The 17,099-nt window shown below is 44.0% G+C and overlaps 1 protein-coding gene and 1 long non-coding RNA gene across 3 annotated transcripts in view; one reads left to right on the plus strand and one right to left on the minus strand.

Annotated features, from left to right (window-relative positions):
• The window catches only part of xkr4 (XK related 4), a 67,401-nt gene that overhangs the window by 19,708 nt on the left and 30,594 nt on the right, over positions 1-17,099 (plus strand). The window lies entirely within an intron of this gene.
• Positions 132-1,561, minus strand: LOC118402092 (uncharacterized). Of its 2 annotated transcripts, XR_004829430.1 has the most exons (3): positions 1,450-1,561; positions 1,012-1,229; positions 132-568 (listed from the first exon to the last, which is right to left on the minus strand). It is a non-coding gene; the product is annotated as an uncharacterized LOC118402092 (long non-coding RNA). The 2 variants fall into 2 exon arrangements; XR_004829429.2 differs by lacking the exon at positions 1,450-1,561 and having other exon boundaries at positions 1,012-1,384.

The raw sequence follows: 17,099 nt of genomic DNA on the forward strand, positions 1-17,099 counted from the left end.
GTAGAGATGAAACAGTATGAACATTTCACATGACGATTATAGTGACCAAAATTATCACGGCTATCAGTATATTCACAGTAGTATTCAAATGTGCTGAACATTTTCAAAAAGTACTGATAGACACACTGAAATCATTTCGCCAAGTTTTATATTGAAAACCAATAAACAACAAATAAAACTAGCGGCACTATGAAATGTGTGTGTGCATAAACATTCAAATAATAACGTTAACATTGAAGATGACACCATGTGGCCATGAGAGGTAAAAGATCCCCTAGTGCAGATTTAAATGAACACAACCTTAAGTAAGCAAATCAAATAAACAAACAACAAATACAATTAGCAGCACTGACTTTGTATTGAGGCACGTCAACCTTCATCAGCCTCAGAAAGCCAGGCCTCTCAACTAATTGAAATTGCATCATGTCCTTTGCAATGAGGTCTTGAGCATTTTTGATGTGGGTGCATAAGCAGCCTGCCTTATAAATGTTTGCTCGAGTGTCTGTGTCACAACTGTAGATGAGGAGGGACCAGTAGCATCACAGGGTTTGCCTGCTGCTCGCCCACTCTGTAAACAAGGGAATAGCAAATGTATTATTATTATGTTACATTATTATTAACACACACAATTGACATAAATACAAAATTAGTCTTAAGAAGACAGTGATAGTAATTGCAATGAGCCCGACAATTTACATAAATACAGGAGTCTTTTATAGGAGTCTATAGTGTTCCTCCTGTTGAAACACTTTTACAACCAAGTCGACGTCTGCCGGATTTTAAATGAACAAATTATGTTGGTTGGGTATTGTGTGCAATGGACGAATAGAGTCTGCAGACACCCAATCACACAGCAGCAGAACAACGTGTAGTGTTTTTACAAGACTAGGTAACACTGAACGCTTCAGTTTACATTATTGACAAGCTATTAGCAAGTCAGACAGACAAACCATGACATTTTCCCCCATTCCGAAGTCCCCACATCATGCATTGAGCTAAAAGTTAACTTACCTTGTGTAGGCTATAACGTTGTGGGTGGTGATCATGAATATGACTCAAGAGATTTTAAGTGTTGCCCCCTTTCGCAGCGATTGGTTTTGCATGTTCTGCAGACAGGGTGACCATCTTCGATTAAGTTTCCCTCGGCACTCTTGTAAAACCAGAAATACGACCACACTTCAGATTTGGTCCTCTTAGAAGGCTGAAAAATCTCCCGGCGCTATCACTGCCTTCCGCCATGTTTTCACACAAAACAAAACACACGTTTCATTACCACGGTTTTGATGATAATTCAAATTTGAAACGGCAATACTAATAATTTCATCCCTGCATTATTGCTCACAGTTTACGAATGTAGTGATAATAGTGTTCTTTGGAAAAAATCTGACCGACTAAAATATTTCAAACACATGAATGACTTCAGAATCGTATTACATTATGATGAACTACCTGCATTAAGACTTCACATCTCTATATTCTTTTATTATTATTACAGGGGTGCGGTTGGCAGGCTTCTGTCCTGAGCATCTCAGATTATGGTCTTTAACATAGGCTCCTGCCGAGTTGATTGGTCTCCATGGCAATAGAGGTGGAGACGAATGGCTTTTTCTTTGTCTTTCTTTCATTTCTGATGTTGTTGAGAAATTAACCTGGCAGTGTCTGTCTGTATGTCTGTCTATCTGTCTGTCCGTATCTTTCTGATGTAAAAATGTACTTTCTATGCCTATGATATGTGGTTGTCCCACCTAGCAATCTTAAAATTAATGCACTAACTGTATGTCGCTCTGGATAAGAGTGTCTGCTACATGACTAAAATGTAAAAAAAATAATGTCTGATATGTAAGAATGTGCTTCATTAATGGTATTTTGTGGTGATAGAATTACATCAGCAGTGATTGTCATCACACACTGTCTGTTGTTTGATGGTAACAGGCAGAAATTAAAAAAAAAAATAATAATGTTTTCACAGAAACAGAGTACAATCACCTACATACTGCTATCAAACACCCACACTACTTTCAAGCTCACAATATTAAGGCTCTTCCTCTGATATATGAAATGGCCTAAAGCAAAGCAGTTGTTGTATTGCATGTTTTACATATTATATTTTGTACTGAAAATAGATACTAGATTTTACATGGCCATTTCATAAGCAGACACTTTCTGTCATTCCATCCTTTACCTGTACTAACATATGAGGTGTTTGTGTATGTGTGACAGAGATGCTCTCTAAAGAGGCCCTGTGCTTTGTGCGTTTTGAAGATTGTCACTCCCTGAGTCCTCAGTCAGAGCAAGACTGCTGTGTGTGTGTGTGACTATGGCTGTGTGCAGGCCAGGTCAGGGAACAGTGCGTTGTCAGCAGGACAGCTGCAGCGTGAGCCATGATGTGCAGGCAGTCAGTCCTCTCCTCAGAACCAGGATACTGCTGTTTGCTGCTATCCAAACACGGGCCTGGGGTGCCATTTTAGTGTCAGGGGTCCCGGCACCTTAGGCTCACTAGTCAACCCTACACTCACAGGACACCATCCCCCTGACCTTGAGTGTGTTGTGTGTGTGATCGTGAATGCACACTTTTCCAATATTATATCAAACTGTTAAATACAAAATAGTTCTCATTTCTAAAAATAGAAATGTAAGATTGGACCACTGTAAAGAAAGAAACTAGCACACCACACTTCTTCCATTATCAACCAATAGCAGGCGAGTGACAGGGGCTCTGTCGCCGCTGCAGTAGTCTAGTTTGCTGCTGTCACTTCTCGTTGATTGTGTTCTCTGAGTTTGTCTCCAGGCGGTGTAGAGGCATGCCGAATCTCACCATGACAGTTCTACAGAGGTAACTCTGGGTTTGATTATTTAGGCCAAGGCTCTGGTGTTGATACATTCACTTCCTGCTAATCCTACTGCTGCAGTCCCCACTGTCAAGTCAAACCATTCTGACCTCATCATGCCTGCCTTAAAACCACTCACCCCTACTGTCACAGTAAACTATAACGACACAAGGCGAGACCCAGATACAGACACGGGAGGCAGATGGTTTGAGCTATTATAGTCCAAGAGGTAGGCAAAAGGCAAGTCGGGGACAGGCAAGAGTTCATAACCAGTTCAGAGTCCAAAACGGCACAGGGCGGCAGCAGGCAGGCTCGAGGTCAGGGGCAGGCAGAATGGTCAGGCAGGCGGGCTCAGAGTCACGACAGGCAAGGGTCAGAACCAGGAGGACGAGGAAAAACAGGGACTGGGAAAAACAGGAGCTAGGAGAAAAATGCTGGTTGACTTGGCAAACAAGATGAACTGGCACAGACAGACAGAAAACACAGGTATAAATACACGGGATAATGGGGAAGATGGGCGACACCTGGAAGGGGATGGAGACAAGCACAAGGACAGGTGAAACAGATCAGGGTGTGACAGTAAACATTACTAAGGACATGCGCATGAAGTAAATCGATAGGCCCTTGTGCTTATTTGATGGATGAGAAAGAGTTTTCATTGTGAACATGGTGCTAAACACACCAAAAAAAGGGTTATTTGGCTTGTAATCATAGTGGTTTTGGTGCTATATACAGTGCATTCGGGAAGTTTTTACACAATAAACCCTTTTCCACATTTTGTTACGTTAAAGCCTTATTCTAAAGGGGATTAAATAAAACATTTTCCTCATCAATCTACACACAATACCACATAATGACAAAGTGAACACAGGTTTTTAGATTTTTTTGCAAATGTAATAAAATAAATAATAATAATACCATTTTTACATTAGTATTCAGACCCGTTGCTATAAGACTCGAAATTGAACTCGGGTGCATCCTGTTTCAATTGATCATCCTTGAGATGCTTCTACAACTTAATTGGAGTTCACCTGTGGTAAAAATTGATTGGACATGATTTGGAAAGGCACACACCTGTCTATATAAGGTCCCACAGTTCACAGTGCATGTCAGAGTAGAAACCAAGCCATGAGGTTGAAGGAATTGTCTGTAGAGCTCTGAGATCTGGGGAAGGGCACAGATCTGGGGAAGGGTACCAAAAATATTCTGCAGCATTATAGGTCCCCAAGAACACGGGCCATCCTTCAATCGAAGAAGTTTGGAACCAAGAAGACTCTTCCTAGTGCTGGCCACCATACCAAATTGAGCAATCAGGGGAGAAGGGCCTTGGTCAGGGAGGGGACCAAGAACCGGATGGTCACTCTGACAGAACTCCAGAGTTCCTCTGTGGAGATGGGAGAACCTTCCAGAAGGACAACCATCTCTGCAGCACTCAACCAATCAGGCCTTTATGGTAGAGTGGTCTGACGGAAGCCACTCCTCAGGAAAAGGCACATGACAGCCCGCTCTGAGTTTGCCATGAGGCACCTAAAGGACACATAGACCATGAGAAACAAGATTCTTTGGTCTGATGAAACCAAGATGGAACTCTTTGGCTTTAATTCCAAGCATTACATCAGGAGGAAATCTGTCACCATCCCTATGGTGAAGCATGTTGGTGGCAGCATCATGCTGTGGGGATGTTTTTCAGCGGCAGGTCCTGGGAGACAAGTCAGGATCAAGGGAAAGATGAAAGGAGCAAAGTACAGAGAGATCCTTGATGAAAACCTGCTCCAGAGCAAAGGTTCACCTTCCAACAGGACAATGAACCCTAAGCACACAGCCAAGACAATGCAGGAGTGGCTTCGAGACAATTTTCTGAATTTCCTTGAGTGGCCCAGCCAGAGCCTGGACTTGAACCCAATCGAGCATCTTTGGAGAGACCTGAAAATAACTGTGCAGTGACGCCCCATCCAACCTGACAGAGCTTGAGAGGATCTGCAGAGAAGAATGGGAGAAACTCCCAAAATACAGGTGTGCCAAGCTTGACTTGCCTAGTTAAATAAAGGTTACATGAAACAATAGAATGTTGTGTGCGTATACGAGTCATTAAAAATATTAACACAAGTAGATCGATGATTGGCCAGCTCATCCTCCTCTAGACCTCAGATTGGCGAGCTGCTCCTCAGGGAGATGACATGTTCTATAAGGAAATAGCAAGCATTTTTTAAATGGTCTGTTTGAGATACACGTTTAAGTGTTTTTTTTAGGACAAGTCAACATCATCATTTGGATATGAGTTGAAGTGATTCTCCGGTACTTTTCTATACTTTTTAGCCAGTAGTTCTGAAAGTAGCATTCAGGAGCCAAAAGTGGTCCCTGAAAATTGCGTACTACGTCACATATGTGCACCGTGTAATAGCGCTCTCTCTCTCGCTCTTCTGTGTGTGGATGATTTGCGTCTTGCTAGCTGTCACTCGTATGGTGAGGTGCTGAAGCTCATTGTTTGAACTCAAATTGCAATGGTGCTGGACCAGGTGGGGGAAAATGTAGGGAAAGGGCACAGCACGTTTCCCAGAAAAACGTTGCTTTCAAACTAGTGATTTCATGGCTAATTGAGGTAAGACAGTAATTCTGCTCATAGATGATGCATGTATGAATTACACATTGGCACATCCAGCCCAAAGTGGAAGGTTTAAAAAATACTTAGCAGTCGCCTAAGTTCCATAGCATGTCTTTAACAGTATATATATATATATATATATCTGGAATGGCTGGGGCTCACTGAGCATAGAATTGAGATCCACTGATTTAGTCGTTTCTCAAAACACAAGGCCTTATGTGAGTCTTTCACAAAACACCATTACTGGCCATGGTAATGTTTAACATGTAATGACATAACACAACAGATTAGGTCAACTGGAATAAAATTCTCACTCACGGTTGCACAAAAAGAGCTGTGAGCAGACTAAGACCCAAAATATTTGTATGTCCCTACATTTTAGTTATCACTAAAAGATGAAAGAAACCTTTTCTGATCTGCAAAGAACTGTTGAAGGGCTCAACGGGTCATTTGCGTCATTATGGTTCCACATAGAACCATCACCCTGACCAAATAACCAAATAGGGGACAAAGCTCTTTATCTAACAATGAAACAGCTGTAGCAAATTACTCAGACAGAGTCAGTGAAGAGAGAAGGCTTATTCCTTAATCTTGGAACTACCCATCCCGGATCCGGGAGAATTGTCATCAACTACACTAATTAGCATAGCGCAACGGTCAAAAGATATTACTAGAAAATATTCATATTCATGAAATCACAAGTGAAATATAGTGAAACACAGCTTAGCCTTTTGTTAATCACCCTGTAATCTCAGATTTAGAAATTATGCTTTACATTATGCTTTACAGCCAAAGCAAGACAAGCGTTTGTGTAAGTTTATCGATAGCCTAGCATAGCATTATGTCCAGCTAGCAGCAGGAAGCTTGGTCACGAAAATCAGAAAAGCAATCAAATTAACCGTTTACCTTTGATGATCTTCAGATGTTTTCACTGACGAGACTCCCAGTTAGACAGCAAATGTTCCTTTTGTTCCATAAAGATTCTTTTTATACCCAAAATTCACGTTATGTTGAGAAATCCACCGGAAATAGCGGTCACGACAATGCAGAAACATGGCAAACGTTTTTTTATAATCAATCCTCAAGGTGTTTTTCAAATATCTATTCGATAATATATCAACCGGGACAATTGGCTTTTCAGTAGGAGCGAGAGGAAAAATGACTTACCTCTGTCTTTTACGCAAGAATCACTCTGAGAGCCCTCAGCTGGCCACTTACGCAATGTAGTCGTTTACGCTCATTCTTCAACATAAAGGCGCGAAACTACGTCACAATGCTGTAGACACCTTAGGGAATACGTAGAAAAAGGAATCTGGTTGATATCCCTTTCAGTGGCCAATAGGGGTGCATAGGACCACAACGGTTTCAAAACATGAGTCACTTCCTGATTGGATTTTCCTTAGGCTTTCGCCTGCAATATCAGTTCTGTTATACTCACAGACAATATTTTGACAGTTTTGGAAATATTAGAACGTTTTCTATCCTAAGCTGTTAATTATATGCATATTCTAGCATCTGGTCCTAAGAAATAGGTGGTTTACTTTGGGAATGTTATTTTTCCAAAAATAAAAATAGTTCCCCCTAGTTTCAAGAGTTAACTAGCTGAGCCTTATTCCCATACTTAATGACAATACATGATGACTAGACTTACAGTGGGGTGAGGTTGCCAGAAATAGTACTTTTTATTCAACTTTGAAGTAGAATAAAGTTGTTTTACTACCCTCCTTCCTGTGGATAAAATTGTTCTATGTGATCATGAGCGGCAAATGGCTGTCAGCAAACAATGCATAGTTTCTCTCACAACTATTTTCTCCCATGCTCCTTATGGCTTAGGGGGGACACAGCGTTTATTAGCCGGTGTGCGGCGAGGCGGTGACAAACTTTGAGGGATACGAATGCATCTCAAGTCAGGGATTAGACTTGGGCAAGGAGGAATCCCAAACACCAGATTTCCTTTTGATGTCATAGAGAGCTATTTATGTTGCCTTTGATGATATGTAAACGTCCTTGCATTTGACAATGGATATCAAAGGGTTTTGGTCAAGGGGACTGTTGGACGTATTAAATAACAGACAGTGTTTCATACATTGCTTGGAGAAATATGAGGGACAGCTGAGGTATGTGGAATGTATTTTCTGAATAAAGTTTGTAAGGATATAATACATGTCTCTTATGCCTCAAATGTTCAGTGGTTTACTGAAAAGAACATTGCATATTTCAGTATATGACGAACATCTATAGAAATGTTTACTCTCTCTATTTCTATCTCTCTATGGGAATTGTGAATGGCTTGAACGTCTTTACCTACCGCTATAGCTACAGCTAAAAAAAAAAACTCAGTTAACCTTCAGTAATATTCTGAATAGAACTGAATCCTGAAGAGAAGTGGTTAGGTTTCAAGCTTGCTTTTTGTCGTAGAGTAGTCTCCAAATGTAACATTCAGGTTTAATTCCAAAATAACTCAATCAATGTTTAGAATGTTTTCTTCACTTACTAAAAATCACTATTTTCTATGTGTTGGTAGCACCATTGGTCATCTCTGGCCTGGGTGTGTAGTAAGCGTTGGTTAGAGAGGTGGTGAATGTTCCCTAACAATCCTGGGCTATAAACAGATATTGAGTGATGCCCTCACAGTGTTCCAGCCAAGTCAATGGGAAATCTGTTCTTCAACTTGATCTGTAGCTGGAGACAAGCTGCATTTAATGGCAACCGGAGGGCACAATTATATTTCTTCCTGTCAGGATGGGGCTTAGCTGACTGTAGCTGTGGCCCTTTATCTGAGTCTGTAGTACTCCTAATCACTGTATAATGTTTACCTAACCGCAACGGTCCACCACTGATCTCAGATCATCTGACCCACATCTATTCATCTTGATCCAGAAAGTGTCGCCGCTCGCTACATATGCCCAATTGATGTTCTGTTTTGTATCTTTGTTCCAAAGCAAACACCAAACACGTCACTATAACCTACACTCATATATCATGCACATACTGTATATATGTAAGCTGTCTGGCGAAACTGGCAACCAACTGCAAGTGTTTGTAGTGTTGTCACAGTGCCAAGCCTGCCCACGGAAATGATCCCATGGTGATAGCACATTTTTATCAATGCACTGCTGAAGGGCACTTAGTGTTAGGCTGGGCATAATCAACCCAGGGAAAGGGCTTCCAAGGACGTAATACCAAGTGTCTTACGTCCATCTGAAGGACATCTCCTTCCTTTTCAACAGATTCAACTTTCAAATACTTTATCGAGAATGAAGTGTATGGATGATATTTCGAAAAGTAACCTTACATTGCTTTGGAACTGAAAGAGCTCTGCTGCAAGGGATCTCTGCTGCAAGGGAGAAAAAGTTGGTAGTTAAAGGCCCAGTGAAGTCAAAACTTGATTTCTTGTGTTATAAACTCAGCAAAAAAAGAAACAGCCCTTTTTCAGGACCCTGTCTTTCAAAGATAATTTGTTAAAATCCCCAAAACTTCACAGATCTTCATTAAATACTGTTTCCCATGCTTGTTCAATGAACCATAAACAATTAATGAACAGTCGTTAAAACGACTGACTGGAACGGTCGTTAAGACACTAACAGCTTACAGACAGTAAGCAATTAAGGTCACAGTTATGAAAAGTTAGGACACTAAAGAGGCCTTTCTACTGACTCTGATAAATACCAAAAGAAAGATGCCCAGGGTCCCTGCTCATCTGCGTGAATGTGCCTTAGGCATGCTGCAAGGAGGCATGAGGACTGCAGATGTGGCCAGGGCAATAAATTGCAATGTCCGTACTGTGAGACGCCTAAGACAGCGCTAGAGGGAGACAGGACGGACAGCTGATCGTGCTCGGACAGACCTCGTGTAACAACGCCTGCACAGGATCGGTACATCCGAACATCACACCTGCGGGACAGGTACTGAGTTACACCAGGAACACACAATTCCTCCATCAGTGCTCAGACTGTCCGCAATAGGCTGAGAGAGGCTGGACTGAGGGCTTGTAGGCCTGTTGTAAGGCAGGTCCTCACCAGACACCACTGGCAACAACGTCGCCTATGGGCACAAACCCACTGTCGCTGGACCAGACAGGACTGGCAAAAAGTGCACTTCACTGCCGAGTCGTGGTTTTGTCTCACCAGGGGTGGGTCGGATTTGAGTTTATCGTCGAAGGAATGAGTGTTACACTGAGGCCTGTACTCTGGAGTGGGATCGATTTGGAGGGGGAGGATCTGGGGCGGTGTGTCACAGCATCATCGGACTGAGCTTGTCATTGCAGGCAATCTCAACTCTGTGCGTTACAGGGAATACATCCTCCTCCCTCAAGTGGTACCCTTCCTGCAGGCTCATCCTGATATGACTCTCCAGCATGACAATGCCACCAGCCATACTGCTCGTTCTGTGCGTAATTTCCTGCAAGACAGTAAAGTCAGTGTTCTGCCATGGCCAGCGAAGAGCACGGATCTCAATCCCATTGAGCACGTCTGGGACCTGTTGGATCGGAGGGTGAGGGCGCGGGGGCCATTCGCCCCAGAAATGTCTGGGAACTTGCAGGTGCCTTAGTGGAAGAGTGAGGTAACATCCCACAGCAAGAACTGGCAAATCTGGTGCAGTCCATGAGGAGGAGATGCACTGCAGTGCTTAATGCAGCTGGTGGCCACACCAGATCCTGACTGTTACTTTTAATTTTGACCCCCCCTTTGTTCAGGGAGACATTATTCCATTTCTGTTAGTCACATGTCTGTGAAACTTGTTCAGTTTATGTCTCAGTTGTTGAATTTTTATGTTCATACAAATATTTACACATGTTAAGTTTGCTGAAAATAAACGCAGTTTACAGTTTCTTGATGTTTCTTTTTTTGTTGAGTTTATGTATATATATATATATATATATCCACACTATGAGGTTGGAATAATACTGTGAAAATGATGGTCATGTTTTTTAGTGTAAGAGGTGCTTGAAAAGACAGCCTGAAATTTCAGGCTTTGGTGGGATGGAGTTTTGGCCTGCCTGGTGACATCATTAAATTAGTTAGTACACCAATAAGAGTGTTCCAAACCTTTCGGCCAATAACAGATAGTTTTCAGTTTTCCCCTCCCCACTCAGACCACTTCCAGACAGTTCAAGCAAAATTATTGCTTGAGAAATTGCTCTTTGCTAAGAAGCTATTTTTGTTTGTTTCAATTAAAATGGTACAAATAATCAGAGTAAGGTACTTTAAGTGAGACACTAGTCTCCCTTTCACCTCATGTATCACCTGATTTACTTAACAAAAGGTACACCTCAATAGGTGGTCCAGGTAAGTCATGACATAGCACAAGCCTATCCACTTTTGTTCTCTATTGCGCCTCTATTGTTCCTCAAGAAAGGGGGAGGCCAATGACATTACGACCTCCCATCAGACCAACTCCTTGAATGCCCTACTCCTTAAACTTTGCAGTTGTGTGTAAAAAAACATTATTTTGCGCAAAATATTTTTTGACCCTTAAGTGTGTGTACTTTACTGTATTTATACTTGGGATATCGCTTTTCAACAGTAAAAGTTTTTTTAAATGCTGGAGGACGTATCTAATTGTTACCCAGAAATAATTTGAAGTTAGATAAAAATGGCTGCAATGGACCTTTTTTAAAGCAAAATCTTAAAAGCGGTATGTTCAATTTGCCAAAATGTTTAATTCCCTTTGTCTTTGTCTCTACAAAATGTCCAGTATTCTTTATTATTACATGACTGATAGTCAAATTACAAATTAGACAGAAATTCAGCATTTGAACAACAGGCACAATGAACAGAAAGGGACCAATTAGGAAAATTACAAAAAGTCTTAATCACGTAATTTGTCACTCAATATCAGAATGTTTCATCCTGATAATGTTTTTCATCTATATTCTTATAAGAAAGATCTATTTGGCATGCTATATGCTTATCATTGTTGTGTAAATTATGTATCAATTAAACCATAGTTTCAATGATCAAATGGGATTAAGCTGCTGTGTCCAATGTCACTTTGTGATGGATGGACCTTGTGGAGTAGCACTGGGCATGGGGACCAGGCAGTGATGGGCCTCCTGTGCCCAGACTGGGACATTATCGTCTGGGATCGATGGTTGCAGACAGCTGTTGTAATGTCCCCCTGAGGAGGGCCTCAGCCCAGCCTGTGTGCCGGAAAGGGCCGGGGAGGGGAGACAGGGGGGGAAGGGAGATGGAAGAGGGGAGGGGAAGGGTGGAAGAGGGAACAATGGTGTGCAACTGAAGCCTGCAATTCGGGGCATTTCTACATTTACATTTACATTTAAGTCATTTAGCAGACGCTCTTATCCAGAGCGACTTACAAATTGGTGCATACACCTTATGACAACCAGTGGAACAGCCACTTGCATCTAAATCTTGTTGGGGGAGAAGGGGGTGAGAAGGATTACTTACCCTTACTTACCCTATCCTAGGTATTCCTTGAAGAGGTGGGGTTTCAGGTGTCTCCGGAAGGTGGTGATTGACTCCGCTGTCCTGGCGTCGTGAGGGAGTTTGTTCCACCATTGGGGGCCAGAGCAGCGAACAGTTTTGACTGGGCTGAGCGGGAACTGTACTTCCTCAGTGGTAGGGAGGCGAGCAGGCCAGAGGTGGATGAACGCAGTGCCCTTGTTTGGGTGTAGGGCCTGATCAGAGCCTGGAGGTACTGAGGTGCCGTTCCCCTCACAGCTCCGTGGCGAGCACCATGGTCTTGTAGCGGATGCGAGCTTCAACTGGAAGCCAGTGGAGAGCGGAGGAGCGGGGTGACGTGAGAGAACTTGGGAAGGTTGAACACCAGACGGGCTGCGGCGTTCTGGATGAGTTGTAGGGGTTTAATGGCACAGGCAGGGAGCCCAGCCAACAGCGAGTTGCAGTAATCAAGACGGGAGATGACAAGTGCCTGGATTAGGACCTGCGCCGCTTCCTGTGTGAGGCAGGGTCGTACTCTGCGGATGTTGTAGAGCATGAACCTACAGGAACGGGACACCGCCTTGATGTTAGTTGAGAACGTCAGGGTGTTGTCCAGGATCACGCCAAGGTTCTTAGCGCTCTGGGAGGAGGACACAATGGAGTTGTCAACCGTGATGGCGAGATCATGGAACGGGCAGTCCTTCCCGGGAGGAAGAGGAGCTCCGTCTTGCTGAGGTTCAGCTTGAGGTGGTGATCCGTCATCCACACTGATATGTCTGCCAGACATGCAGAGATGCGATTCGCCACCTGGTCATCAGAAGGGGAAAGGAGAAGATTAATTGTGTGTCGTCTGCATAGCAATGATAGGAGAGACCATGTGAGGTTATGACAGAGCCAAGTGACTTGGTGTATAGCGAGAATAAGAGAGGGCCTAGAACAGAGCCCTGGGGGACACCAGTGGTGAGAGCGCGTGGTGAGGAGACAGATTCTCGCCACGCCACCTGGTAGGAGCGACCTGTCAGGTAGGACGCAATCAAGCGTGGGCCGCGCCGGAGATGCCCAACTCGGAGAGGGTGGAGAGGAGGATCTGATGGTTCACAGTATCGAAGGCAGCCGATAGGTCTAGAAGGATGAGAGCAGAGGAGAGAGTTAGCTTTAGCAGTGCGGAGCGCCTCCGTGATACAGAGAAGAGCAGTCTCAGTTGAATGACTAGTCTTGAAACCTGACTGATTTGGATCAAGAAGGTCATTCTGAGAGAGATAGCGGTAGAGCTGGCCAAGGACGGCACGCTCAAGAGTTTTGGAGAGAAAAGAGAGAAGGGATACTGGTCTGTAGTTGTTGACATCGGAGGGATCGAGTGTAGGTTTTTTCAGAAGGGTGCAACTCTCGCTCTCTTGAAGACGGGAGGGACGTAGCCAGCGGTCAGGGATGAGTTGATGAGCGAGGTGAGGTAAGGGAGAAGGTCTCCGGAAATGGTCTGGAGAAGAGAGGAGGGGATAGGGTCAAGCGGGCAGGTTGTTGGGCGGCCGGCCGTCACAAGACGCGAGATTTCATCTGGAGAGAGAGGGGAGAAAGAGGTCAGAGCATAGGGTAGGGCAGTGTGAGCAGAACCAGCGGTGTCGTTTGACTTAGCAAACGAGGATCGGATGTCATCGACCTTCTTTTCAAAATGGTTGACGAAGTCATCTGCAGAGAGGGAGGAGGGAGGGGGAGGATTCAGGAGGGAGGAGAAGGTGGCAAAGAGCTTCCCTAGGGTTAGAGGCAGATGCTTGGAATTTAGAATGGTAGAAAGTGGCTTTAGCAGCAGAGACAGAGGAGGAAAATGTAGAGAGGAGGGAGTGAAAGGATGCCAGGTCCGCAGGGAGGCGAGTTTTCCTCCATTTCCGCTCGGCTGCCCGGAGCCCTGTTCTCCCATTGGTTCCTTTTTGAACACTCCCCCTCATGGTCTACAAGCATTTTGCTACACCCGCAATAAGATCTGCTAAACACTTGTATGTGACCAATAACATTTGATTTGATTTGCATGAACACGTCCCTCCTCGAGCATGACATCCTCATGCTTGTGACACTTTTGAATGTGGGTCAAAAGGGAAATAATTATTATCTGAGTGTCTTTCTCTTACACCTACTGAACACCTGCCCTTACCATCGTTAACAGACCTGCGGGAAAACATTGCCCGACAGGCAGGGGCGGAAGGACACTGTCTATTGGTGTCACTCCTGCCTACCGCTAGCACAGCAGGTGGGAGGCTGGGGCGACACTGTGTGCTAGCTAACTAGCTAGCTTGCTAGTTAGCGACACCGAGTGCCAGCTTGCAAGTTAGCTAGCACATGGTGTTGCCCCCGCCTCCCACCTGCTGTTATCTGGAGAAAACCCGTGCCAGACATGTGGGCGAGAAGGACACTGTCACCCCCGCCTACCGCTAGCACAGCAGGCGGGAGGCTGGGGCGACACTGTGTGTTAGCTAACTAGCTAGCTTGCTAGTTAGGGACACCACGTACTAGCTAGCATGCTAGTTATCTAGCTAGCACACGGTGTCATCCCCACCTCCTGTGTACCGGACTAGCTGGCTAAGCTAGCACACAGTGTCTTCGCTCCCGCCTGCCGAACACCTGCCCTCGCTGTCCTTAACAGAACTGCAGGAAAACAGTGCCGGACAGGCGGGGACGATGCACACTGTCTATCATTGTGCGGCTATCATTGTCGCCCCTGCCCCTTCTTCTGTGGGGTTTATCGACGGCTGGCATTCAATGTTATTGTGCATTAACACCATCTACTGTACTAGAGCGTCCCGCCTCCTGCCTGTCATAGCTTTAAAAATGTATCGATAGAAGTATAAAGAGGGGTTCCTGCAGATGCAAGAATGCCCACATGCAGGAACACGCCGAATTGCAGACCGCAATTGCACCCTTCTCAAAGGGAAGGGCCAGTGGGGGAGGGGCAGTGAAATTACCAAATGGGTCAGACGGACCAGCATCCTCCAGGGGGATCACTCCCTCCCATCCTCTTGAGTGAGCTACTCCAACACACAGGCGAAACCGCACACACGCAAACACACATATTATGACCACAGTAATGACAATGTATTGACAATGACGTTCAGATGAGATCAGCCCTCGTGGGTGACCCTACCCCGATCACATCTTCTGTCACAGCTGATGGATGGTCATACACCACACCCTGATGTATGCAAATACACTCTATTGTTGATTTCAAGGTGTCATTGTCAGTGTGTCACTGGTTGAAATCACGCAGACAGTATTGCATTTGTGTCAACCTTTGTTGTCCCAGGACAGGAGAAGTCTGGGAAATAATACAATGTATTAGAAATGTTTTATCTTTCAACAATTAATGGAATTTCTTTGTCTCTGGATAGATGATATAGTAGATTAGCCACACAGCAAGTACAGTATGTACTGTAGCTTGTTCTTTGTCTAGGGTTGCATTTCGTCAGCCCTTTTTAAGACGAATTATACTTAACAATACATATTCCAATTATGATTTCTGCTATTTCACCTTATAGTCGGCACCCTGCATGAGGTCTATGAAGACCAGTGTTCCTTCCCAAGATATATTGTACATCAATACTTCATGTTTAAAGGGCAGCACTGCATCTTATGTTATGACAGTACTGGTTCAATGAAAGTCCTCCTCAGCCAGCCAAAGCAGCGCAAGCACCAAAAGGTGTTCTCATGTCTTTAATCTCTATCATTACCCCCCCCCCCGAGGAAATGAATTGGCCTGATATCTCATATTTGGGATTACAAAGAGTGTTAAGGCAGATTTGCAGAGGAATCCGGTCCATCCATCTGGGTTTAATAAGCAGTTTTTTAAATTCTGTTGACCATCCATAAACACGCACACAAAGCCCCCTGCATCCATAGTCATACATCACTAAATGTTAAATGCAGCATACCAAGCATGAAGATATTATACTGTAGGTCCTATGTGGATTGTATTTATATTTAAGTCTCACATCCATGTGTTTTATGTGTAGTTCAAAGACTGGTGTTCTATGCATAATTATTGTTATTATTATTGAGTTCACAAATGTTCATGCGATGAATTTGGATAATTAAGGGTCAGATGTTTTTGATGTATGTACTGCTGCACGAAACGCATGCTCTCAGTGATGATCAACTTTCAACTCTTGAGTCCAGTAGCTACTCATAAGCCACATGGGATGCAGAGGAGTTAGTCTATGCGATAGTGTTTAATGTAGTACCATCGGAAGCTATTCAAATGAACTTTAAGCAGTATTAAGTTAGTGGCAAAGGGGAGGAAGATGGAAGAAACAAGGATTTTTCTTTTTGTTTTCAAACTAAGATTCTGCAGGTTGCCCCAAAAGATCTCAATACCCCAGCTATTTGTCATAGAGCCAATATCACAGTTACAAATTTGGGCCATCTGTTACATTGCTTTAGTGACAAATTGCCCTCTGGTCTTAGGAATCATTGCTTGCACAGCAAAAAAAAAGTGCTTTTCAGGGAGGCTTGTTTGCCATAAATGCTATTGGAAACTGTGGGTGTCTATGCGTAACCCTGTGTATTGTACCTACTAAAATATGATGTTATACTTAATGGCTGTACAGGACCATAGGCATTATACACCTCTATTTGCTAGCCTCAGTATAGATTCCATCTCTGCATGAATTTCAACTTGGAACTTTGCTTATCTTCACCGATCTTCTGATCCTAATCTTTACTGACGATAAAATGGTCTCAAATCCACTCTGCTATAACCAAGAAAATATGAACAAGACCAAACGGCCACAGGAGAGAGAGGGGGAACATCTTTGGCACCTTGAGGGTGAATCTCAGAGGAACCATGGGAGAGGGAGGCTTACGGCTGCTGGACATGCCTGGATGTCACTACTGGCTGAATGTAATCTTCTAGGTTACTCGTGTGCATTGCTCTGGGTGCATATGCCATGTGCACGCTGCACCTCACACACTCAGCCATTTTGTTTCAGGGATTTTAATTGGGATGATAACATGGAGGGAAAGGGGAGGGTATTGGAGGGAAATTTGCAGGTGTAAGAGTACAGTATCTGTACTGTCTGGTAATGTGGCCCATACAGTATGACGATTGTGCTGAAGCACCCATAGTCCACACTCAGCACTATGAGCAGTCTGACCTGAGGGGACAGGCTCTCCATGTGCCTAATGAGGGACACATTAACTGGAAAGGAGGATGCCTTGTACAGCTGTGTGTGTGTGTGTGTGTGTGTGTGTGTGTGTGTGTGTGTGTGTGTGTGTGTGTGT

This window comes from Oncorhynchus keta, chromosome 23 (assembly GCF_023373465.1).
Source record: "Oncorhynchus keta strain PuntledgeMale-10-30-2019 chromosome 23, Oket_V2, whole genome shotgun sequence".
In the NCBI taxonomy this organism is placed as follows: Eukaryota; Metazoa; Chordata; class Actinopteri; order Salmoniformes; family Salmonidae; genus Oncorhynchus; species Oncorhynchus keta.